Here is a 26561-nt window from a genome sequence, read left to right as displayed (position 1 = left end):
GTAGCCACCACAGAGCGATAGAAACGTATCGATACTCCTGTGGGTCACGTCCTGCAGGAAGCGGGCTGCGAAGGTCGTTAAGACGCTTCCAGACTCCAGCTTGTAGCACCTGCGTCACAGAGTAACACTACTCGAAGGCGAGGGACGTTACGATGTATCCGACATCGTGCTGTAGGGCGACGTGACGGAGGAGGGTCTGGATTCAGGTCGAGATGAATGTCCTTGAGTCCGAGCTGAAGAGGTATACTGGAGACTCTCCCCTGTATCCTTCCTGTGCTCCCAACCCGGCTGCACGTGAGGACAAACTGCAGCTGTTCCCAAAGATAATCCCTCGATTCCTTTACTGGCAAGAAGGAGAAGGTTTGGGTCATCTGATACAGAATGGTGACTCGAAATCTTGAAGGAGCTGGGCCGAAGGGCCGGGACCCCAAGATTCTGAGTCTAGCAAACAACTCAGGAGCGAACCTGAATGTTGCCTTCCCCTATTCCTTAGAGAGGGCGGAGTCATACGAGACCAAGAAGATTGCTTACACACTGGCCGAGGCCAGAGTGAGCAGGAGCACCGTCCCCCAAGACGGAGTACGATCAGGGGCCTGACGTAATGGTTCTTGAGAAGATCTCATAAGGGACTAAAAGTCCAAACCATGCTCCATGGAGGAGGTCTCACTCCGACTGGGGGCAGGGACGTTCGCAGCTTCGCATGAGCGAAGAAAGGTCCAGTGGGAAGGAAAAAGTCTATTCCTTTCAGCCTGAAGGCCAGAGGAAGGCTGAGCGACAGGCTTCATTGCCGAGAGCGGAAAGGAGTTTCCTCCCGCCGAAAAGCAATAAGTCCGTTATTGCTGGAGAAGAGGCCTCAAGGGAAGAGGTATCTCTCCCACGACACCAACCACAGAAGACTCTCCACTTCGCCTGGTAGACCCCTGCGGATGACTATCGCAGGTGACGCGACCTCCGCTCCGCGACTGTAGCGGGTTGTCTCTTCTTGAGGAGGCGGCGTAGTGTCTCCAGGCGCGAAGCCGAAGCGATGCGACGGCTCGTGAAAGATGTTGTAGTGTGGTTGTTAGAGTAGCCTGTGCCTTGGGAGAAGCTCTCCCGGGAGTTCCGTCAGGGGAAGCAGAGGGTCCAGAAACTGTTCCGCGTAAGTCACAGTGGAGCTCTCAGGGCCATCGAAAGGTTGACAGACAACCTGGTCTTGTTGAGACCCATTCTCAACAGACAACAATGGTGGGAAGACTCAGGCGTCGATGTTGTCCCACCATCACCGGAAAGCATTTTGCCAAAGAGTCTTCGGGTCCGAGACTGGGGGAAAGAACAGCGGAAGCTTGAAGTTCCAGGCTGTCGCGATCAGGTCCCCAGGCCAGGACTTGCTGGCTACTAAAGGCCAAAGACCCCCAGGTACCCTCTATCTGCGAGGCTCTGCCCAGGTAGTCGGAGAAAACATTCCTCTGCCCGGAATGAGCGAGCCGATAGTGATATAGAGAGGACCTCGGATCATCTCAGTATCTCTACTGCAAGATGCGAAGGTATGAAAATGCGTCCCTTGCTGGTTGGAATACGCCAGTACCATGAAGTCGTCGCTCACGGAGCGACTCGGCAGGAACTGTAGGATCTGTAGAGGGACCAGACTACGGCCCCTAAGCCTGCCTGAATGATGGAGGTATCCTTCAGGTCCTGACCATAGGCCTGAACCGGAACATGCCCCCCCCCCCCCCCCCCCTTTTCTTTGACAAGTCCGAGAACAGCATCAAAATGTGGGGAAAGGACGAGAATATCCACTCCCATCAAGAGGTTCCATAGGTCAACGCCCATTGCAGGTCTAAACGTTCCGCTGGTCCCCTAGGGGCCAGAAAGTCCGGTTAATCGTTGCTTTGATACCACCGGAACTTGGGCCGCCCCACAGGGAACTTATCCTGAGGCAACCGTTCGGGACTTTAGATGGGTCAATGAGGAAAAGAGACCCAGGAAACGTTCCAAGGTAGGGCTGAAAGCTTTGCTTGACTGAGAACAGGTACTGCGACTCTCCTCAGCCTTGCCACAGTCAACTGAAGGGAAGGCTCGGAGAAGGAGGCAACAGCATCTGGCGTACCCAGGCGGTCACCCATCCAAGTACTGACCAGCCCAACGTTGCTTAACTTCGCTGATCAGACGAGAAGCAGTGTTTCCAACGTGGTAAGGCCGTTGACTCAATATCATGGCTAGATACCCCAGATGTTGAGGCAGAAGTAGAGAAGGCTCCTAGCAAATTACCATGATCCCTCACTCATGGTAAGGACCCGGAAGCTTGTCCCGGCGTTGGAGAAGGTCGAACCCGAGCCTACCGGAGTTGACCAGACCTCCAAAAGGCGAAGGAGGTGGAAGCCTGCTCCTGAGTGGCCATGAGGAAAGCAGGGAGAGTTCTTTGGGGAAAAACCTGCGATGCCGCGGCGGGATCGCCACACCGCATCTAAGTCTAGACTGAATTCCAAGAGCTTCCTGGAAGATGGATGGAATGGAAACTGGAAGCACCCGTCCTTCCGATCCAGGGCCTAAGGAGTCCCGCCGCCTCGTTACCAGTCTGATCGATTCTGCTGTTCCACGCTGGACGAAGTTTGTTCGACAAACTTGAATTGAGCTGAGAGGTCGACTACGGAATTCCCGTCTCAGATGCTTTCCTACGAGAAAGGATCGACTGAAGAAGCCGGGGGGTGAAGCCGTCGACGATCCTATGGAGGACCTTCTCCTAAGGCATGGATTATTCTGGCCAAATGGGCAAAACTCTTGCCGACCCCATGGCATAGAGGTTCAGTGACACTGAATTCGCTGACAGAGACGGAGATATGGTAAGAGCGAGGCGCGATATCCTTGGCTGATCACGGAGATCGTGCAGGAATCGGCATCGGGAAGCTGTTATCCGGATGAGTAACCTTAGGCATCCCCCCAGCGTGAGACCTGCAAGGGGGGGTTGCCAATCCTAGAGTTTGTGAACTCTGCCGCTCCCTCTAGGATTATGCCCCCCCAGGAGAGCTCCTGTGCTACCTGTCCCTGACAGGAGTGGACTGCTATTGGACACCTTGTCTTAGCTGCCGTAGCCGGTCCGATAACTTAGGCCGACGAGGCTGAAAGAAGAGGCGCTGGAGGCCTGCAGATTCTGGAAGAAAGCGCCTTGGAGGAGTGAAAACGGAAGTTGACTTCCTCCGCACAACCCCTGCCCATGTCCCTGTCCTTGGGCACAAACAAGCTCTTCCCAAGGATGGAAGAGTGTTTGAGCTTGTCGACATCCACGGAGGAGACACTCGAGAGGAAGCCCTCGGTCACTGCGTCTAGATGGTCCAACCTCGAGCTTGCCCGCAAGTTTGAAACTTGGCGACGAAACGCCAAGGTGCTTGAGCCCGAGAAGCGGAAAGTACCCATGACCTTCCTGGAGCTTCCTTGTACAAAACCTCGGGTCGCAACCGAGGAGGGAAAGGACCTGGTTAGCCCCTTCCACGAAAAGGAGAAGAGGAAGGGGTAAACCAGTCACCCCTTGCCCGACGGAGAAATCTCGAACGGAGAGCTCTCTGGCAAGACACTTCCCGGGAATGACGAGGAAGGGCTAACCCAGGTTCTGGAAAGAAGAATGTTGCTCAGACCTCCCTGAAGATTCTTCCTGCTCTTGCATGTGCCATGCTCTGTGTTTACGGGGTGAAGACCGTGTTCTGGAAATAAGCTCCAGAAGACTACCAGGCTGGCCATGTTGCGAAACCCCGACGGGAATCGCGGTCGCAATCGCCCTGGCGCTCGCGCGATGGTAAATTAATGGTTTGCTCGTGGCCGAACGTGGAAGCGCCCATGCACGGGCACGCAGGAGCGCAGACGAAAGTGCACGAGGGAGCGCAGAAGGAGGGCGAGCGTGGTAGGAAGGGCGAGAGCTGGTGGTCGGAATCCGAAAGTTCACAGGCGAGCGATGACCCGTAGGCGAGCAATGGATACTGCAGGAATCGAGCCGACGTTCGCGCGATGGAACAGTCGGTTCGCGCGATGGAACACCGTCGGTTCGCGCTACGGAACACCGTCGGTTCTCGGGACGGAACACCGTTGGTTCGCGCGACGGAACACCGTTGGTCCGCGCGATGCAATACCGTTGGTTCGCGCACGGGCGAACACTGGAGCGCATGTGCGTAGGCACGTAGGCGCGCGGGCACGTGAGCGTGCGGTCGCGTGGGCGTGTGGTCGCGCAAGCACGGGGGCGCGCGGGTGAGCGCAGGCGGTCGTGAGACCGATGGCGTGTAGGCGGGCGATGGCGCGTTGACGAGGGATGGCGCGTCTTGGCGAGCGATGGCCCGTAGGCGGGTGAAGGCGCGTTGGCAAGCGATGGCGCGTCGGCAATCAATGGCGCGTTGGCGAGCGGTGGTGCATTAACAAAACGCTAGCGCACAGGCGAAGAATCGTACGGGCGCGTAAGCGATCGCTAACGCGTAAGAGACTAGGGATGGTTAGCTCGCATCGCGCTAAACAGAAGGCGCGCAGGTGCATCAGGAAGGTGAGCGCTGAAGCAAGCTGTTAATCAGGCGATCATGGATGGTCAGGAAAAACCGTTGGTGCCCATTGGTGCGTGGCAGGAAGGGGCGCGCAGATGTGCGCTGGCGATTGAAGAAAGCTGGCGCACAGAAGGACAGAAGTAAAGGTGAGCGCTGGCGAGCAAGAGGAAGATCTACAGCAAGACTCAGCTACCGGAGATCGTGGTCCACAGCAGGCGAGCACTAGATCGCTCCTGATGGTGTCCAGGGGACCTGACACGCGTGGCAGATCGACGGCGATCGTTGATGCGCAGGATATCGCTGACGAGCAGGCGAACGTTGATGCGTCTGTGGTCGCTGGGGAGCTGGTGATCGATGGCGAGCAGAAGGCAACGCGTGGAATCCTGTGCGTAAAGACCTGAACCGAAGTTCTAGATTGCGCGGGAACGTGGGCGCACAGGGCGCGTAACAGGAACCAACAGGAACCGCAGCGACGATCATAAGGAGAGCGCTGACGAACAGGAGAGCGCTGGCGAACAGGAGAGCGCTAGCGATCCGGAAAACGCTGATGAGCAGGAGAGCGCCTGTGCGCTAACACTGAGCAGGAGAGCGCCTGTGCGCTAACACTGAGCAGGAGAGAACACTGCAGAAGGGCGCGCAGGGGAACCCTGACACGCAAGGGAAGCACCCCCGTGGGAGGCAACCCTTTGCCCCGAAGGGACCGATGTCTGTCGGAAGACCGATGTCCGTCGGAAGACCGATGTCCGTCGGAAGACCGATGTCCGTCGGAAGACCGATGTCCGTCGGAAGACCGATGTCCGTCGGAAGACCGATGTCCGTCGGAAGACGAGGTCAGACTGCTGTCCATCTGCACCAGGGGAGGAAGGTCAAGAAGAAGGAGTTGCAGGCTGCATACGGAGATTAAAAAAGGCACCTCTTACACCCTTATAGGGAGATGGGAGGCCCTTACGACGTAGCGGACGGTGAGCCTTACAGCGAAGGCGGCCAACAGCAACAACAGCAGAAGAGTCCTCCGAAGAGGAGTCTCTATGAGTGTACTCTCTCGCGAACGAAAGAGAAACACTTCGAAGAAGAGACGGGTCAGCCAGTGACCTAAAAAGAGCAATCCTCCGAAGAGGGGCTCCTGCAGTTGCCCAGCCCCTTGAGCGTAACTGCAGGTGCGACCGCTCAGCACCAAGAGCATAGTCGAACGAAAAAAAGGCAAGAGAAGAACCCCCCAAAGGGGAAAAAACTCAAGCCTGGACAGGAAAACTTCCCTCGGAAGGAAAGCTACCCACCCGTGTTCTAAAATGAACTGGAGAGCTGTCAATCGTCACGGGAGTACTTCCAGGAGAAGGAGACAAGCCCCTGACGATCTATAGGGGAGGCAGCAACAGTCGAATCCCCAGGCTTCAACAAGACAGCTCACTCCGTTGTCACATTAAAGAAACGAACTAGATCGGTAACTGTGAAAAATAAAAACAAAAATCATTAGTTAACATTCATTCCCCCGGGAAGGCTCCGAAGAGGAATCCCGAGGGAAAGGAACACAAGAATTACACACCAGGCACGTGCCCTCACAACCACTTACACTTACGGAAGGAGAGCTATAACCAACACAGAATTATAACAATTATAATTATGCAACTATGTAATTATGTAATTTAAAAATGAATGAACACTAAAGAAAGAATGAAAACCCCGAAAGGAATCGTTCTACAAAGCTGAAAAATCAACAAATACAATTAGATTCATAAACTAATTGAGACAAAACGTACGGCGTAGCAACCCCACCCACACGGGAAGGAAGCTACTCAGACGTAGTAAAAGTAACGTAGTAAAAGGGTGAACGACCTCAAAGAGAGAGAGAGAGAAAGACCGAAGTCAAACTCGATCGCGACCCATGAAATTACACCATGGTGGCCTAACTGCCGAGGGCTCCACGGAGATATCGTACACTACACACACAAGCACAAACTCTGAAAAGGAAACTTACTGATTTCTATACTCAAATATATACATAAACACGAAAAAATGTTTACATATATATTGAGTAAAAGAAAAGTAAGTGATTAAGTAAACACAAAACAACAATGGCTGCCAAGCGAGGACAAAGACAGACGTCTGTCCATGTCCGAGCCAAAAGTGAAAGTGGAGCAGTTCACCGGTGTGTGAAGGGGGGAGGGGTAGCTAGCTACCACTCCCCTACCCCCCCCCCCCCCGCTAACTAGCGCAGGGGTAATACACCCTCGTTAAATTCTAATGGCTCGCCATTTCAGCTACGCTAAAAGGTAAACCCAATGTAAATAGCGTGGTTTGTATTTCGGTTATGGAACAAACAAATTCGTACTATCCTAACCATAGATACTAAATACTTTTGATGGGAATATGACATCGGCGAAGCTAAAACTTTTCAACAAGGTAAACATAGTTGGTTGTCAAATCATGGGTAAGTCACATCAACTTGACGAGAACAACTTATGCTTTGATCTTTGGCCTGTATGTGATTGCAGGGTGGTTGGGTGGGCTATATAACTTAAAGGTCTCATGTTTGTATGGTTAGGAAAAATAAAAATTAATTTCAAAATCTGCGATCTGTGACTTATCCTGAAGAGGGAGGAAGTCCCTATGACCAAAACTGGCTTGGTTAACTACCCCAGAAATATAAATAAGCTTAGGTCCTTAGGAGGACAAAGCCATGACTCATGTCAACCCACAACTTTCTGGGCAGAGGGAGTTAGGGTAAATCATCACCATACGTGTCAAGTCGATGAAGAATCCATATCCTGCAGGATATGTTGTCCAGTGTATATGCATTATATAATCAATAAAAAGTTTACAACAGGTCTATCGTACACTTTGCTCGGAGAATGTGAGAAATACTTTAAATATTAATTCATAACTGTACATAAAAGTCACTCTGGGGAAGAGATTATCGCCATCTAGTGTCCGGTCCAGCATCATAATGGTGTGACTGCTGCACCCTAAGAAAGGGGAAGAAGTAAGAAAGGATTGCCAACCATTCTTACCTTTCACTAGACTTACATCTACCACCGGTCACAAAGAAAACGTAACCAGGGACCTGCGAGTATATTCTCAGAGGTATTGGGCAGTGCAAGTCATCTGGCATTTCCAGACTCCAGCTTTCATGACCTACGCCATGGACAGATCCTTCCTGAAGGATAAGGTAGAACCGACACCTCTGACTTTGTAACCCCATGTCCTCACAGTTCTGCTTCCTTGCCCATCATCTGGGGACTAAGTGTGTCAAATGGTTTCATGAAGCCAGAAGGAAATAGTATTCCTGGAGATCGGTTTCTTTGCCCTCCAGAGCTTAGAAACAGTCTCTGCTGATCAGGTCTCAAGTGCCGAGTTCTCATGAGGTAGCATTCCAATCCTCTCACAGGACAAAGTAGTTCTTCTTCATCGCTAGTCAAGTCTAACAAAGGAGATGGAGGTCTCGATCTGGGATCAAGGATAACTGGATTCTACATTTTCACAATGGACTGCGGAACAAATTAAAGACCTCCTTCGAACCACCAGCATGACCAACAGCATGCAAAATGCTGTGCAACTCGCTCTCTCTCTTTGCTGAGGCCAAAGCAAGAAGGAATAATGTCTTTGGAGTCAAATCCTGGTCCAAAGCCTCTTTCATTGTTTTGTAAGGAGCTCTCTAGAGCAATTTTTAGATCTTTCATGGTGCTACATTCTGGAGGTCAAGGTTCCTTCGGTAGGACAATGCTGCTCAAAGCTCCTCATGAGCATGGCTAATTCCCACAATGTGGATATATACATGCCTTTCAATCTGAGAACCTACCTCGAGGTTAAGCAATAACCCTTCACTCAGCGACTGAACAGTACTTCTCCCGGCACAGAAAGATGATGAGGTCAGCAATTATTTGCATAGAGGAAGCCTCTATGCAAATAATTGGTGACTTCATCATCTTTCTATGCCGGGAGAAGTACTGTTCAGTTGCTGATAAAAATCCCACCTCCAACACCAATCACAGAAGATAGATCATTTCCTCAGGTAGATTGCAGCAGAAGATCTATAAGATATCTAGACAACTCCCTTGCGGTACCTTGTGTAAAGCCTTTCGCTCGGAGGAAACACTGGATAACCGCCGTGCATGAATCAACAGGAATTCGTACAGAGTTGTAGAATCTCTACATATGGGGCTGAAAGAGAAGGTTAGACCCTTATGGGAGTCTTCTTGCTATGTTGATATGGAGCATCAGCAGGTTTGTGAACCATTCAGCTAGTGACACCTTGGGAGCCAGTAGGGTCATCCTAATGTTTAGAGACTCAGCACCCTGTTGATGAGCCAAAAAATCAGGTGGAAAGGCAGAAAAGCATATGCATTCAGGTTGACTCAGGGATGTTGGAACGTGTCATCAATCACTGTTGCCTGGTCTGGAATTGGAGAACAATAACCTGAAAGCTTCTTGTTCAGGTGTATAGCGCACAAATCCCTCATAAGGGAGCCCTAAAAGGCAAGAATTTTTTCCTGTATGACTGGTAGCAGGGACCACACTGACTCAACTATCTGTCCCTGGAAGTTGACCATATCTGCTAATACATTTCTCTTACATGGAATATTATCCTTCTGACAGCTCCAGTGAGTTGTCAAATATCCAAGTGCGTATCTCGTCAACTCATAGAGGTCTTGTATAACAATCTCTCCCTGCATGTAGACGTAGGCCCTATCATCATCATTATTATTATTGTTATTATTATTTGCTTCAGTTCTACCAAGACTACCATCAGAAGAAGACATTTTCCACAGGAATTCAGTCTACTTTGAATATTAGAGCAATTTCACATATTTCGGTCATTATGTTTAAAACACACAATAACCATAAAATACACTTCAACAACAAATAAAGCCATTTCTAGTCCACTGCTAGACAAAGGACTCAGACATGCTCTTTTTCATGTCTGGGGTTTGGTCACTTTTCATCCCCACTCTAGCCAACTGCAGATTGGACACGGTGGAAGACTTTTGTCTGATCACTCCCAGCAAACCAACCTAGTATGGGTGGCCTTGACTAGTACAGCTTTGCTGACCTTGCAGTACACAAAACCCTTTCACTGTGTTAAGGTATCCCTACTCAGAATGGGTTAACACTACATACTGTAGTTATTGTTGCTCACATGAAAGTAAAAAAATATCCCCAAAATAAGGACCCACGATTAGCATGCGCAGCTCATCCACATACCAAATGCCAGAACAGAGGAGGAGTGATATATTTATTTAAGTAAAGCGCGCCACGGCAGAACATAAACCATCTGAGGGATCTGATATAAATTATAGGTACAGTAATTAAGATACTTTAATTGTGACCCAAGGGGATGGTGTGTACAGCATTTTCATGTACCGTACTGTACTGCTTGCCAAAACAGAGGAGCAATGAGGTAATGTTTACTTGCTAGCAAAACTAGCCATGGCAGAGTAAAAACTATCCGAAGCCGTGATGTGAATCATACATGATTATGATACTTTAAATTCAGGCCCCTTATTGTGATTATTATACAATTATGACTATCACTATTGCTGCAAATCACTCGTTTATGTGGTTTCCCCATCCAAAACCCTGGTTTCCCACTGTCGTCATCCATAATTATTGTTATTGTATGGGAGAAGAGGTTGGAATACTCATGAATGGGTGGTTTGCCCCAATATTTAAAGTATGAAAGGGATAAAACACAAAATAACGAGTGGGAAAAATATACTGTTCATATATCTGACTTAAAATCAAAGTACCATATATTTGGTAAACTTATAGAACAGTGCAATAAATGGTAGGTAAAAAATAGATTTTTTTTTAATGTATTTTGTGGTGCTTTGAATGTTTTTTAATAATGATTTCAGATGGAAATTCATAGTTTTGAGTTATGGTGGGTTGACTAATTTAAATGAATATTTATTGCTTTGCGCTAGCTATCGTCATCAATTACGTTCAAAACACCTTGAAATAAACAGTGTACAGGTCTAATTAGACGATATTTAAATTAAATTTTTAAAACTTTGTTGTTTCTGTCAGTAATCATCATAACGCATAAAATGTATAAAAGTAATATATGAAGATAAAATGGAATGTATGATAAATAATATTTGATGGGTATATAAAATGAGGTGATTTTATAAGGTATCGGATAATAAAACGAATGATACTGGGGTCAAACATAATATGTATAAGAGGGTATTACATGACTAATCAAGTAATAGACTTGAACAGAGCTGGTAGAGAGATGAACAGTTACATTTCACGATTAGAGAAGAAGAAATCCTATTGGTGGAGGAAAAGTCTCTGCGCAGGGAGGCGGGGTTTTTGCGTAGAAGGTCGAAACCTGCTATGTACAAACGAACGTACTGGAGCGACTAGTAGAATGAGAAAAATTAAATGAAAAACACTGCTAATGTTAGCATGTTACGCTAACATTTGATCTACATCACACGTTGGCAGCTCTGGTTACTGTATTTTTTCTTGAGACATAGCCTTTGCAATGCCGCCTCCAAAGTTTATCCAGTAATACTGTTTTGTCTTTTCCTACGTTTATTATACATCCAAGGTGGTAATGTATAGAGAAGAAAAGGCTTGTTTTACATTTATATATCGGTTCCCCAGTATGTTTTCCCCACCCAAAACCCCGAGTTCCCACTGGGGGTCCCCCATTATCGTAGGATATAGATATAAATATATTTCTGAAACTATTCATTTGTGACAGAAACGAATGTCATTTTCGAAGAGAGTGTAATTTTTTCTATAAGAAAAAGTAGTTTTTTCCCTAGGTTACTTTACCATGTAATACACTACAAGAATACCGTGTAAATCGTATATAATTAGCGTAGCATTGCTAACGTTAGCAATGTCAGCATAACATTGCTAATGTTAGCATAACATTGCTAATGTTAGCGTAACATTGCTGATGTTAGTGTGCGCAGTACATACGTTCTTGATGAGTCGAGTGAGTCGAGTGAGGACGGAATTTGAACAAGAGCCATTATAGTTAAACATTTTAACAGAAAAGATATGTTTTCCTGTAGAAAATAACGTGATTGAACCCGTTTTCACCATTTCATCCGCAACAACCAGCTCGGATACTTGAAGTTACTCGAACTGGTTATTCTGTTTGTTTGCGGTTGAAATGAAGGTCAAATTCGGTTAAATCACGTCATTTCCTACAGGAAATCATATTTTCTGTTCAAAATAAGAATATGTAATACAGTACAACTTTACCGAAACCTTCAACAATGTATTAATATTCAAGTCTTTAACAATACAATATCTTGTATGTTTAATGCTGAGCATTATCCATACTATGTCCTGTAATTATACATAAAAGTAAATGAATACCTGGAAAAATGGAGATAAATAGGAAAATATGGCCTACCTTCACACCAAAAGATGACAGCTCCTGGCCTACGCTATAGAAAACTTCACTTCGCGATTAGATAAATAATAAGTTATATAAGCCCATGGAAACTGGCGAATTAACACTTTTAATTTCGTAATATCACCAATGATATTTTCTGTAATCTACAAAGAACCTCCTTCAAAAATGTGAATGAAGATTTGAAATGGACGATATACACGAAAGTAGGACAAGTTTCTAAAACGTGTGGAGACGTCTTCAATTCTTCTTCTCACTCGTACTACGAAGTACGAACTTGAAACAGTGATTCAGCTGAGTGAACACTGAGTAGTTTCTACAAGTGAACAGAACAGCACTTAACAATCCTGTTATTATTATTATTATTATTATTATTATTATTATTATTATTATTATTATTATTATTTGCTAAGCTACAACCCTAGTTGGAAAAGCAGGATGCTATAAGCCCAAGGGCTCCAACAGGGAAAATAGCCCAACGAGGAAAGGAAAAAGTGAAAAATAAAATATTTTAAGAAGAGTAACATCATTAAAATAAATATCTCCTATATAAACTTTAATAAAACAAGAGGAAAAGTAATTGGATAGAATAGTATGCCCGAGTGTACCATCAAGCAAGATATCTCTAACCCAAGACAGTTGAAGACCATGGTATAGAGGCTATGACACTACCCAAGACTAGAGAACAATGGTTTGATTTTGGAGTGTCCTTCTCCTAGAAGAGCTGCTTACCATAGCTAAAGTCTCTTCTACCCTTAGCAAGAGGAAAGTGTCCAATGAACAATTACAGTACAGTAACCCCTTGGGGGAAGAAGAATTGTTTGGTAATCTCAGTGTTATCAGGTGTATGAGGACAGAGGAGAATATGTATGTGGAGAATTTTTTATCTAAATGTTTGAGTGGGAACTTAGTCCGGGAAAGTCTCCCTACACCAGTTACACAAAGACCGGGAGGATAATGAGCACTTACTCTCTGGCACAAACACCCTGCTAAAACTTTACTGCTACAGTTTACTAACCTTCACTCTTAAATACAAAAGGGGAAAATTTTACTGTCCAGAGGCCGGAGAACTCCACACGTGAAAAATAAAAGTAATTTATGGCCTACTCTAGCTTTGTCAGGTCTATAGTCATCTCATTCTTAGGCTCTGTTCCGACTCCATCCCAGTTACCCCAGTGAGATGCTGGACAGGTATCTTACGTTAATGTAATTAGAGACAAAACCAAAAATAGGAGCAGTGATGTTAAGTAAAGTTTAAAAGTTTAAAGATAAGGATCTTTACCTTCAAAGCAGATATATTAATACAAAGTTCCTCGCTGTAACCACCTATAGACTTACTTAGGTTTACTCCTTTCAGTATCAGGTATTCTGTCCCGTGATCAAATATTCACAATTTACACATTAAATAAATGAGGGAGCAAAAATACGAAAGAGGTTTGATTAACCTAATATTGATTTATTACAGAAATCTACATAAAAAGAAACGGACATCTCAACAACACAAAATGGTATAAAAAAGGAAAGCAATAAAGGCAATTCAAACCAATAAAAATTATTAGTTAGACACGTGGTCTGCAACAATTAATAATTAAAATTCGGTCGGACACGTGGCACATGTGACCCAGAGACTGTGCTAGTCTCAAAGCAAAAAATGATATAGAAAAAATATATATACACCCAATTCCACCACACACAGTCCGAATATGTAAAAGCCAGTTTCCCTACTCAAGTTAAAATTAGTCTAAGCTAAAAAATGGGGGAATAACTATGGCCATTGTTATAGTACCTGCACTCCTTTGAAGACAGTCCTATGCCCGTGATGGCTGTTGACCTGGTTGCACTTTGCACTCTGCACTCTTGACTGGCTCACCCCAAGAATCCTCGTTTCTGGTAATTAAGGTTTCCCAGGTTCCACTCCTTCACTGTCTCCAGCCGGCTGGACTCCTATGTGGGTTACGTTTTGGGAGAGGGGGTGAGTTAGAGGTGCACTGGTTAACTGACCGGGGCGGTCAGTCGGTCACGACAGCTTCTGAACGAATCAGCCGACCATAAGGTCAAGAGGGATCACCTGGCTTCACCTTTCCAGACAGGTGAGAGTCATCCTGCGCAAGGTAATCCAGTTGAGGTGTCATATCGGGACTTTAGGACAGGGCAATATAGTGTTGCAAGGAGTGCAGAGGAGGCAGGATTTTGTACTAGATACTTTAGAGAACTCTTGCTGCTCTAAGGGATTTTATACATACAATAATCCTACCTATTCTGGCTTGCTAAAAATTAATAGATAAAATGAGAATTAACAATGGGCTGGTGCGATGGGCATACATCTTAAAATTAACAAACCTTAATTGGTATTGAGAAATAAAAGATGCATTAATTCAGCAGTATTGAAAATTATGTTTAGATAAGTTTGTTTAATCTCGACACTCTTAGCTTGAGGAAAGAACCAACATACGCCGGGGTTACTACTAAGGCCCTTTGTTGTGTGCATATCTACACTGTGACGTCACGAGCATGGCGTACACTACTGTCAACAAGTTTATTTGATTTAGTTTAGAATAGTCCTCCCGATATTTTGATAAAGGAAATTGAATGCAGGAGAGACGTTTAAGGGGTAGCTACTGTATTAGTAGAAGAGAGCTAAAAATACGATTGAAAGAAGAAGAGTGAAGAAAATTCTTCACAATGTAAAGAATAGGCCAGAATATTCGATGTATGTGTAAGCAAAGGGAAAATTAACCGTAACCAGAGAGAAGGATCTAATGTAGTACTGTCTGGCCAGTCAAAAGATGACATAACTCTCTAGTGGTAGTATCTCAACGGGTGGCTGGTGCCCTGGCCAACCTACTACCTATTCTGTTAAGACACAAAGGCAGTCTTTGGTTAAGACAAAGCAAACTAAATACCTCTTACTTAATCGTTGTTGTGACTTTACTGAAGTATTTATTGTTTCTGGTCGTAATTATGCATTAACAAATTTTTCTTGTTTATACTCGTTTTTTTTTTTTTTTTTTCTTAGCACAGTCACATTTTGCCACACATTTATCTAATTATATTACAGCAAGGACTCCACAACCTACGAGCTTATTTTCATTTTATTAGCAATCCTCTTAGCCATAGACACAGTACAGGACAAGGAAACTCTCTTTGACTTAGGACATCTGCATAAATTGGGTTGCTATGTAAAAGGTACGGATTGATTGACTGGATCATATCAAATTAATTATTGATATACCTTTCATTCTAGCACAGTGCACTAACAGCTGTTCTAAAACCATAAAAACCATCTTATCCAACCACAGGAAACTGGTTTTATATTTCATAGACCTACAGTACTAGTCTATGTACACTTGCTCTCTTCCCATAATAGCACATATTGAAACTTGGCAAAGACAGTGTGGCTGGTATCAGTGGAGCTTTCAGTTATTATTATTATTATTATTATTATTGTTGTTGTTGTTGTTGTTGTTGCAAGCAGTGACGAGCTGGAGCGGCAACAAAGCCACCCATCATCCACCACTCGCTCGCGCCCCAACCAACGACTTCTACAGCCACTCACTGCCGCTAATCGGCGCAGTTTTTACTACTACCTCTCCAGATTCAGGGCACCTATTTAACATGTTCAGTATGTCATTTTTAGAGGGGGAGCCATGTACCAACCGTGTGTCACACGATCGTACATACTTCTTTTTGTGCTTGTATCTTCGTTTTCCCCTTGCACTAAAAAGAACCTGAAATAACATGTCTGTTTTCTCATCGGTAACAGTGTCGACTTTTTAGCCATGTAACAACCGTGTGTCATACGATCGTACATACTTCTTTTTGTGCTTGTATCTTCGCTCTCCCCTCGCACTAAAAAGAACCTGAAATAACATGTCTGTTTTCTCATCGGTAACAGTGTCGACTTTTGAACATGAAAATTTTTGTTGCTTGAGATTTTGTATATAAAGGAGAGTGTTCTACAATAAACCCACTCAGTTGTTTTCAACTTGCCTTTGAGTCACAACCTTCTCTCGGCACCGTCACATTAGTGACAAAAAGAAGTATGTATGATCGTGTGACACACGGTTGGTACACTGGTGTATCTCGAGTAGATAAGGTAAGGAATGAAGTGGTGAGGGTGAGAACGGGTGTAAGAAATGAGTTAGCAGCTAGAGTGGATATGAATATGTTGAGGTGGTTTGGCCATGTTGAGAGAATGGAAAATGGCTGTCTGCTAAAGAAGGTGATGAATGGCAAGGTTTGATGGGAGAAGTACAAGAAGAAGGCCCAGGTTTGGGTGGATGGATGGAGTGAAGAAAGCTCTGGGTGATAGTAGGATAGATGTGAGAGAGGCAAGAGAGCATGTTAGAAATAGGAATGAATGGCGAGCGATTGTGACGCAGTTCCGGTAGGCCCTGGTTCTTCCTCCGGTGCTTTAGATGACCGTGGAGGTAGCAGCAGTAGGTGATTCAGCGTTATGAAGCTTCATCTATGGTGGATAACGGGGGAGGGTGGGCTGTGGCACCCTAGCAGTACCAGCTGAACTCGGTTGAGCCCCTTGTCAGGCTGGGAGGAACGTAGAGAGGAGAGGTCCCCCCCCCCTTTTTTTTTTTGATGTCGGCTACCCCCCAGAATTGGGGGAAGTGCCTTGGTATATGTATTATTATTATTATTATTATTATTATTATTATTATTATTACTTGCTAAGGTACAACCTTAGTTGGAAAAGCAGGATACCATAAACCCAAGGGCTCCAACAGGGAAAATAGCCCAGTGAGGAGAGGAAACGAAAAATGAAATATTTTAGGAACAGTAACAACATTAGAATAAAGAGTTTCAATATAAACTATAAAAAATTAACAAAACAAGAGGAAGAGATACAAGATAGAACAGCGTCCCCGAGTGTACCCTCAAGCAAGAGAACTCTACCCCAAGACAGTGGAAGACCATGGTACAGAGGCTATAGCACTACCCAAGAATAGAGAACAATGGTTTGATTTTGGAGTGTCCTTCTCCTAGAAGAGCTGCTTACCATAGCTAAAGAGTTGCTACTGCATTATTAATATTATTGTTATCAATGTATATATAGTATAATTGGAATGTTATAATGACATGTACAATACTATATAGGGTATTGGGAGAGGATCAGGATTGGTGGCTTTGAAATATTTAATTAAAATAAAGGTAAATAAAACGACGAGGAAAATTGCAAGTCTTGATAAACCACCATACGGAAAAGTACTGTCAAGCATACCCTCAAGCAGATCAAGACAATGATAGAACTTGTTACTGAAATTATGATACTATCCGTGACTAAAAAATATTGGTTTTATTTAAAATATCCTAAATATAGGAAGTGCTTACCGTAGCTATAAAGAAATTTCAATATAATAACTTACTGGGACAAGTTTCCTCTTCATTTTCAGAATGTCTCATCGAGTTTTTTTTTTTTTTTTTTTTTTTTTTTTTTTTTTTTTTTTAAGATATTTGTTGATTAATCTATTCTAAAGAAAACGGATTTTGAGCGAAGTGAAAAATCTATTTTTGGGTGAGATGGCCATGTCGTCCTGATGGAAGTTCCTATAGGGTAGCTTCCTAGGGTATATTACAACTACGGCGATATTCCCAGAGAATTTACCTTAAGGTACCAGAATTCTAACTCCTGGAGCGAGTATCCCTCGTGAAAGGGATATCGCGACATATCAGAGGACATATTCTAGACACGCCACATGGCAATCTACATCCTGGACAGAGATTTCGTCTCGTAGGAGGTGATTGGCGAGATACGAATTCGGGAAAGAAAAAGGGGAGCCGCTCCCAAGGCTTCCCTATCCTCCGATTCGTATGCGTGCCTGGCGCCAATCCTGGCGCCATCTGTATTCCTTGTAGCGTACACGAGGTGCTACAGATACTGTATGTAGGGAGGGGTCCTACAGCCCTTTCTTAGAAAGGCAAGGGCGGGTCCATCAGGACGACATGGCCATCTCACTCAAAAATAGATTTTTCGCTTCGCTCAAAATCCGTTTTTTGGGCTCAAGCCATGTCGTCCTGATGGAAGTGTACCAGAGCATTACTGTATCTGTGGATTCTCAGAACGTGCCGTACTCCCCGGAGGTAATTTTTTCCCGGTCGACTAGACCTAGAGACCTAAGATGTTACCGTTATACATCTTTTCAACTAACTATAAACTATATTAGAGCTTCCTGCCCCCTACAGGGAAGAGTCCTACTAGACTCTGGAAAAGTCTCGAAGAGTACATATACCTATGTATGAATACCAGGCAAGCTAATATAGTGGTCTCGCCCTATATTAAGTAAAGCATAGTTTGTATAGAACCACTGCGTCAATATATATTGACCAGTAATCCGCACAATACTTGTATTGGACAAAGGTTTATATCCGCATAGGAAGAAACTAATAAAACCACCCTCGTCCCTTTATGGGACGGAGTCCTCCCATTAGGGGACTTACATAAACCAATGCAACATAGCTTGCATAACAGAACAATTCTATCAGAATTATCCCAGATAAGATACATAGAATTAAATGCTCAATTATACCAATAAATTGACACAGGTGAAAGAGACGCAAGGTTCTCAAGAACAAGTTTATTGACAGACAATAAACAGACAGGTTAACAACAAATATATATATATAAAAGAGGATAACCCAAAACTTTAAGCATAAGTATGATAGTAAACAGAACTTGTTTATCTGAAAGAAAAACCATTAAACGCCACTTAATAAGATACCGAGGTATCAAGTCATAAAAGTCTGTATTACAAATCAATCACATTAGCGTTAGAAACGCTCGGCACACATGTCTGTACTTATGCTAGGTTCACCTTTGAAAGAAGGAACGGTCTATGTAGGCACTTGGTGCCCTCCTTTAGTTTGTAGTACAGTATGTACCTACACACTCACCCTGGACTTAATCGTCCCAATTAAGACCACTGTTCCTCGCAGAGTTAAACAGTAGGGTTAACTACACGACCCACTGCTACCACAGATCTCTTAAGTTCCTCTACTTGCTTCGCATAGTGGCGAAAGAACACCCTGGAAGACTTCCAGCCCGTGTATGAACGGAGATGTTCAAAATCCATACAATTAAAGAAATTTAGGGATGAGGCAACTTTCCTCGGATCGTGACCTGCGGGTGTACTGTCAGGATCCGCTCTGCGAATAAAATATGTGATTTTCGCTCTGAGTTGATTCAGAGATAAATTTGAGCCTGATGTTTCTCCCCTGAATAGTTGACCACCCTTGAAGTCTGAAGTTCTACGAAGATAGACCTTTAGGCATTCTACTGGACATAGAGATGCATCTTCTTTCAGAGGGCAGATTCTCCAGGGACCCCACCTGTTGGTGGGTAACTCATTCTTGGCGAGAAACGTAGGATCCGGAAACAGGTTCAGATCCCCCCCATCCAGGAACTGAACACGACCTGCCTCTCTCGAGAGGGCTACGATCTCACTAACCCTGGCCCTGGACGCGAGTGCAAATAGGAAAATAACTTTTTGCGTCAAATCCTTTAACGCACATTCTTCATTGCTCAACAGGGAGGCGAAATGAAGAACTTTGTCTAAAGACCATGAGATGGGCTTTGGAGGTGCTGAAGGTCTGAGCCTAGCGCAGGCTTTCGGAACTTTATTAAAGATCTCGTTACCTAGGTCGATCTGGAAGGCAAATAAAATAGGTCTCATCAAAGCAGATTTACACACTGAAATCGTGTTAGCTGCCAACCCTTGGCCATGGAGGTGGATGAAGAAAGATAAGCAGAAGTCTGTTGAGATCTCCTGCGGATTCTTTGCCTTTACAAAGGCCACCCATTTTCTCCAAGATGACTCATATTGCCTTCTAGTCGATTTGCACTTACATTCCTCTAGGAAGTCTATGCTGGCTTTCGAAATCCCGAAACGCTTTCTCACCGCAAGGGTGAGAAAATCATGAGCTGCAGGGTCCGGGTTTTCTGTAATGAAGCGCAGACAGTCGACTTCTGGACTCGCTGGGTCAGAACTGGATGTGGTAGCGGCACAAACTTCATCTGTAGTTCCAACGCCAAGGGGAACCACATACTGTTCGGCCACTTGTGGGCCACTATTGCAGCTACCCCCTTGAAGGATCTCAGTTTGTTGAGGACCCTCAACAGAAGGTTGTGAGGAGGGAACAGATAAATCCTGGACCATCTGTTCCAGTCGAGGGACATCGCGTCCACTGCTTCCGCTAAGGGGTCCTCGTACGGGGACACGTACAGGGGCAACTTCTTGTTGTCTTTCGTCGCAAAGAGGTCTATCTGCAGTTCTGGGACTTGATTCAGAATGAAGGAGAATGATCCTGCGTCTAAGGACCATTCCGACTCTATCGGTTTGAACCTGGATAGAGCGTCCGCTGTCACATTGCGGACTCCTTGAAGGTGAACTGCCGACAGGTACCACTTCTTCTTTTCCGCCAATCGGAAAATGGCTAACATCACTTGGTTGAGAGGTGGTGACCTCGACCCTTGTCGATTCAAGCATCTCACAACCACCTCGCTGTCCATCACCAATCTTATGTGGATCGAGTGACGCGGGGAGACTTTCTTTAAGGTAAGGAGCACTGCCATAGCTTCTAGAAAGTTTATATGAAAGGTCCTGAATAGCATGGACCAAGTCCCCTGGACTTTTTTCCGATGAGAGTGACCTCCCCATCCCTCCTTTGAGGCGTCTGAGTGAATCGTCATCGACGGGGGAGGTGGCTGAAGAAGAACCGACTTCTTTAGATGTCTGGCTTGGGACCAAGGCCTGAGAAGAGTACGTAGCCGAGGCGGCACTGGTCTTCTCAGATCTCTTCGCGCGTTTGATGCATACCTTCTCCAAACTCCGGTTGCATCCTTTAGCTGTGCTCTTAGCACTGTGTCTGTCACTGAAGCAAACTGGAGAGAGCCTAGTACCCTCTCCTGTTCGCGTCTTGATATCCTTTCGGAATCTAGAAGTCTCTTGACAGAACCCGCTATCTCCTTCCTTTTCTTCGTCGGGATGGAGAAACTGTGTGACAAAAGGTCCCAGTGGATTCCCAGCCACTGGAACCTTTGGGATGGAGAAAGTCGAGACTTTTTTCTGTTGATCTTGAAGCCTAGGTACTCTAGGAACTGAATCACCTGACTGGAAGCTTGCAAGCATTCGGTCTCGGATGCTGCCCACACCAGCCAGTCGTCCAGGTAGGCTACTACCTGAATTCCCTTTAGGCGTAATTGTTTGAGAGCTGCGCTCGCAAGCTTCGTGAAAATCCTTGGGGCTATGTTTAGCCCGAATGGCATGGCTCTGAAGGCGTATAGTCTCCGTTGTAGCCTGAACCCTAGGTAGGGGGAGAGTCGACGGCTGATTGGAATGTGCCAATAGGCGTCTGACAAGTCTATAGAGACTGAGTATGCCCTCTTGGGCAGTAAGGTCCTTATGTGTTGCAGTGTTAGCATCTTGAATTTGCAATTCACTATGAACTTGTTGAGTGGCGACAAGTCCAGAATGACTCTGAGCTTTTCCGAGTCTTTCTTGGGAACACAAAACAGCCTCCCTTGGAATTTGATGGACTTCACCTTTCGGATCACCTTTTTCTCCAACAGTTCTTGAACGTACTCCTCCAGAACGGGGGTGGAGTGTTGGAAAAACAGAAGGCACGGGGGTGGAGTGCTGTACCAGCTCCAGCCCAGTCCATTCTTGAGTAGGCTTTGGGCCCAGGGATCGAAGGTCCAGCGATCCCAAAATTTCATCAGTCTCCCTCCTACCGGTATCGTTTCACTTAGACTGCCGTCCTGAGGTCTTGCCTCCCTGACCACGACCACCTCTGAATCCCCTTCCCCTTGAGGGGCGCCTAGACGAGCCTCTGGCTGCTCCTCTAGGTTTTGCACGAAAGGAAGAAGACTGTCCTTCGAACATTGGGGTGAGTGTGGTTGACTGACCTGGCACAGCCTGGGGTACCCGCTGAAAAGTAGTCGGGGTTTGTGCCACCATCTGGGGCACTGGAGGCAATGGCAATTGCAGTTGCTGTTGCTGTCTAAAAGGCTTGGCTGACCGAGACGGTAGCCTAGTCCTCATATTCTTCCTCTTTGGTTGAGGACCCTCATCCGGGGAAGATTTTCTTTTGATAGCCAGGCCCCACTTCTGGAGAAGGTTTCTATTCTCCACGGCGGCCTTATCAACAACCTCTTTGACCACATCGGTAGGGAAAAGGTCTTTTCCCCAAATGTTGGAGGAGATTAACTTCCTTGGCTCGTGTCTCACCGAAGCCCCGGTGAACACGAACTCCCTGCAAGCTCTCCTTGCCCTGACGAAGCTATAAAGGTCCTTCGTCACTGTGGCTAGGTGAGACTTAGCCACTACCATGAACATTTCATGGACCTTGGGGTCACTTGCCATCGTCTCAAGAGTAGTCTGATGAGACATTGAGGCAGCCAGTCTTTCTTTTGTCTCGAACTCTCTTCGTAAAAGAGAGTCGGACAGCTTGGGGAGGTCCTCGCCGAATTGCCGTCCGGCAATATCAGCCTCCAACTTTCCCACTGAGAATGTCAGATGGACATCCTTCCAGTCTTTGTGGTCCATAGGCAGGGCCAGCGACAAGGGTTTACACTCCTCCAGGGAGGGGCAAGGCTTGCCGGCCTCGACTGCCTTTAGGACAGCCGCAAACCCTTTCTGTAAAAAGGGGAAGGCTCTAGCAGGAGATGACACAAAAGAAGGGAGCTTCTTGTTCAATGCAGCTACCTTCGAGTTAGAGAAGCCCCTCTCTTTCATCGAGGATGAAAGTAGGGCTTGAGCCTTAGCGTGGTCCATAATTATGACCTCCTTCGGCTCTGTCTCCTCCCTTGAAGCTGGTTCTTTTCTCAGCCGGACATAGCAGTCCGGATATGATGCCTTGCTGGGCCAAAATTCCACCTCCTCTAGGGGAACTGAACCCAGCTTATCCGAGATGACGATCTTTCCAGTCGTCATCGGCATGTGCTCAGCATACCTCCAGGGGTTAGCATCTGAGCATACGGGAAGGTCTTTCACATTGAGCCTTTTCCGGGGCCCACGTGATTCTGCCAGGGACTGCATACGCAGTTCCATAGCAGCCGCCTTCTCCTGATTCTCCTTCTGCATTTGTTGGATCATTCCAACAATCGAAGAGAGGGCCTGTCCCAGTTCTACTGGGAGACCGGCCGATGTTGAGGGGATAGGATCCGGAATCTGAACCGGAATAGCCGACACCTCGTCGACCTCATCCTCTACGACATCCGGGGTTTGAACTTCATCCTGACCTTCTGCCAGGAGGTCTTGTTCCAAACGTTCGTCCAGGTCAGACATCCTGTCATCTAACTGGATGTCTTGCATCGCAACTGCGACTTCCACGTCCACCTGGACTTGATCTTGAGGGATCTCCTCTTGAGGCTGGGGAATCACTGCATCAGCTGATGCCTGGGGAAAAAGATACGCCCTCATCTTCTCACTTGGAAGATAAGGGCCAGAGGTGTTCTTCTTGAAGCCCCTTACCCAAGTACGAAGCTTTTCCCTTGCTATATCCCTTGATTCCGCCGTTCTAGGGGAATCAAAAGCCTCAGTAATCAGGTTAGTGCATACAGTACATACCTGAGGGTCCCAATACTGGAGATCATCCTTGGAGACAGCGCATGCTGCATGTCTCCTACAACACTCATGTCCGCAGAGGTTCTTGCTGCGGACATTGCAGAAAACATTTCCGCACTTCGGAGGGTCCTCCTGTAAAGAGAAGAAATTTCCATGAGTATCAAGTGAACTATGTATCACTGGATATGCATAGTATAGCATAACAATTCATAAAGGAAAGACACACACTTGTGTTTCCCTCACAACCCATTGTTGCAGCCTTCCAGATAATAAAATCAAAATGGTTTATCTCTTCTAGAGTAACCAATGCAAGGTTTCCAGAGGAAACAGGTGGAGCTCACACCTAAGCAATGATTTTAAAATCCTGGATAATAGACAGGGAAGAACTCAGCTTCCTATCTGAGGGCAACAGCAAAGGGGTGTGCAAGAAAACACAATAGTGTTAGAAGACACAGTGCTGTACCAAAAGCCTTACTATAGTTTTCCTCTTACTGTATATATACAGAAGAATACTAGTACAGTATAGGGGGATGTGTGCCGGCCTGCCTTTGCCGGCCGGCACACACCACAACTAGCTTTAAAGTATACTACTTAACAGCTATAGGGCGGCAGCACTCTGGTTCAAATGCCTGTGCCGGTCGGCAGCAACTGCCGGCCGGTAACAGCCAGTGTTGGCCGGCAATGGCTGCCGGCCAGCAACTACACAAGGTAATACCCAGCTGCCGGCCACACTCTTGGTGACCGGCAGACAAGGGCTGACATAAGCCGGCCGGCAAAGGTACAAGACCGATGCCAGCCGGCAGCAAAAGAACCAGAGGACTACACCTGCCCGGCTGCCGGCCTCATAGGCCGGCAGCCGGCCTCTTAGGCCGGCAGCCGGGACAGGTACAGCACTAGAAGAAAAATAGAATGGATGCCGGGATAAGAGTATACACAACCTCCAAGCCCGGCAACCGAAAGAGTGCATATAAGGAAGGGGAGAAACTAATTCAGGCTTCCTTGACCAATGCCGTCCGGCTCTGCCGGCAGGCATGGATGAGGGACCAAGAGAGGTCCGGGCAGCACTCGAAAACATAAGACCCTTGCCGGCCAGCAGCTCTGCCGGCCGGCAAGGGGCTGAGTCAATTCCACATCCTAACCTATACTAGGTCCAGATGTAGAACGACGTACAGTACAGTAATGGCTTGGCCATTACGAAGAAAGAGGGGGAAGGGACAAGAGGGTCCTGCCAACCTTGCTTTAGTGACAGATCACCCGCAGCCAAAAAACTTATCTTAGCCTAAGGGAGATCTAAGGGGGAAGGCCAGCAATACTTGCCAGCTCCCAGAGCACCAAAGCAAGGAAGGCGTTGCTACTCCCAAGGGAAGAACTTATCCTCCCCCGAGAACAGCAACAAGGACTAGTCTGGTAGATCACAAAAGAAGGAATCATATCCACAGAAACCTTTGGTAGTGACCTAAGGGAGCTAAGCTCCCTTTGTCTGTGTTAGGTCAGCGAGGGGGACTCAGCCCCAAGCCAGACAACACAGACTCAGACTAAAAAACTCTGTTGTTCTGTCCCTCTTGAACCATAACTACAGGAACAGGAAGGTACAGTAACACCCTAGTATAGTTTTATCAAAAATAAATTCGGAAAAAACCACTTAGGGATAAGCCTAAGGCTTAAACAGAGGGAAAGGGATTGCATACCTTCTCCGAAGAAAAGAAGCAACCGGGGAGTATGATAAAGTATACTAAGGCTCCATAAGCTACTAGCCTAGGCACCAAGAGAATCGATTACCTAAATCACCGAAACTCACTCGTATACTATCTTGGAAATATTCCACACAGTCTAAAATGTATAAAATATAGCCTAAAGCTTCAATAAAATTTTAATTACACTCGGAAAAACCATAATCATGCATGAAGTACTAGGACCAAACGACTAGGCTACATGGCCTAGCGTAGGCCAGAATGGCGAATACTTCGCCAAAAAAAAACTAAGCACGAAAGGAAATCCTATGTAATGCTGAATAGCTAAAATTTATTAAAGCAAAACAACCAGGAATGTCGCTCTGACTAACTAAATTATACCTAGCGAGCGACAGCGTCCAAGACGCCTCTGGTAGGCTACGGCTCTTGTATCAAAGATTAATCCTATTAATCACTCAAAATTTTACCAAGAGCCTACATTTATACATAAAGGACACTATACTCAACTTATCAGAGGCCGACGAAGACGAAGAAGCCATGAAAAGCAGAATAAATCCAAGATTTGCGAGAAAAACAGGAAAAAACACCGAGTTGTTAAGCTACGCAAAAAGGAATACAGATGGCGCCAGGATTGGCGCCAGGCACGCATACGAATCGGAGGATAGGGAAGCCTTGGGAGCGGCTCCCCTTTTTCTTTCCCGAATTCGTATCTCGCCAATCACCTCCTACGAGACGAAATCTCTGTCCAGGATGTAGATTGCCATGTGGCGTGTCTAGAATATGTCCTCTGATATGTCGCGATATCCCTTTCACGAGGGATACTCGCTCCAGGAGTTAGAATTCTGGTACCTTAAGGTAAATTCTCTGGGAATATCGCCGTAGTTGTAATATACCCTAGGAAGCTACCCTATAGGAACTTCCATCAGGACGACATGGCTTGAGCCCAAAAATGGTTTATACTTTTATTTTGCCTTGTTTCGTTCTCCTGTCTGGTCTTCAGCTGCTGATTATCATTTTAATTTGTTGGACAGAAACTTGTGGTCTATTAAATTTCTTATGCCTGAATATTATTATTATTATTATTATTATTATTATTATTATTATTATTATTATTATTATTATTATTATTATTATTATTATTATTATTAAGGAAGGCTGGTTTAAGAATTGAAGAGACAGTGAAAGATGGAAATGGAAGGTTGTTAAAAGGAGAGGAGGCAAGGAAAAGGTGGGCGGAATATTTTGAAAGTTTACTGAATGTTGAGGATATATAGGGAGGCAGATATAATTGCTGTTGCAGGTGTTGAGGTGCCGGTGATGAAAGATGAGAATGAGAGAGAGATTACAAGAGAGGAAGTGAGGAGAGCACTAGATGAAACGAGAGTAGGAAAAGCATCTGGTATGGATGGTGTGAGAGCTGAGATGT

The 26561-nt window shown here is 45.7% G+C and overlaps 2 protein-coding genes and 1 pseudogene across 2 annotated transcripts in view; 1 reads left to right on the top strand and 2 right to left on the bottom strand.

The window, feature by feature from the left end:
* LOC137640062 (carbohydrate sulfotransferase 11-like) overlaps positions 1-12080 on the bottom strand; it is a 317805-nt gene extending 305725 nt beyond the window's left edge. Inside the window, exon 1 of the mRNA XM_068372488.1 lies at positions 11872-12080. The gene's annotated coding sequence lies outside the window, so the exon portion shown is untranslated. The remainder of the gene's footprint in view (positions 1-11871) is intronic.
* LOC137640063 (uncharacterized) overlaps positions 1-26561 on the top strand; it is a 103749-nt gene that overhangs the window by 70841 nt on the left and 6347 nt on the right. The gene's annotated exons all lie outside the window — the stretch shown is intronic.
* Positions 2066-2183, bottom strand: LOC137640322 (5S ribosomal RNA; annotated as a pseudogene).

The sequence above is a fragment of the Palaemon carinicauda genome, chromosome 4 (genome assembly GCF_036898095.1).
Source record: "Palaemon carinicauda isolate YSFRI2023 chromosome 4, ASM3689809v2, whole genome shotgun sequence".
Taxonomy (NCBI): Eukaryota; Metazoa; Arthropoda; class Malacostraca; order Decapoda; family Palaemonidae; genus Palaemon; species Palaemon carinicauda.
Note: the sequence above shows the minus strand (reverse complement) of the source record. Positions and strands in the feature narration are given on the sequence as shown.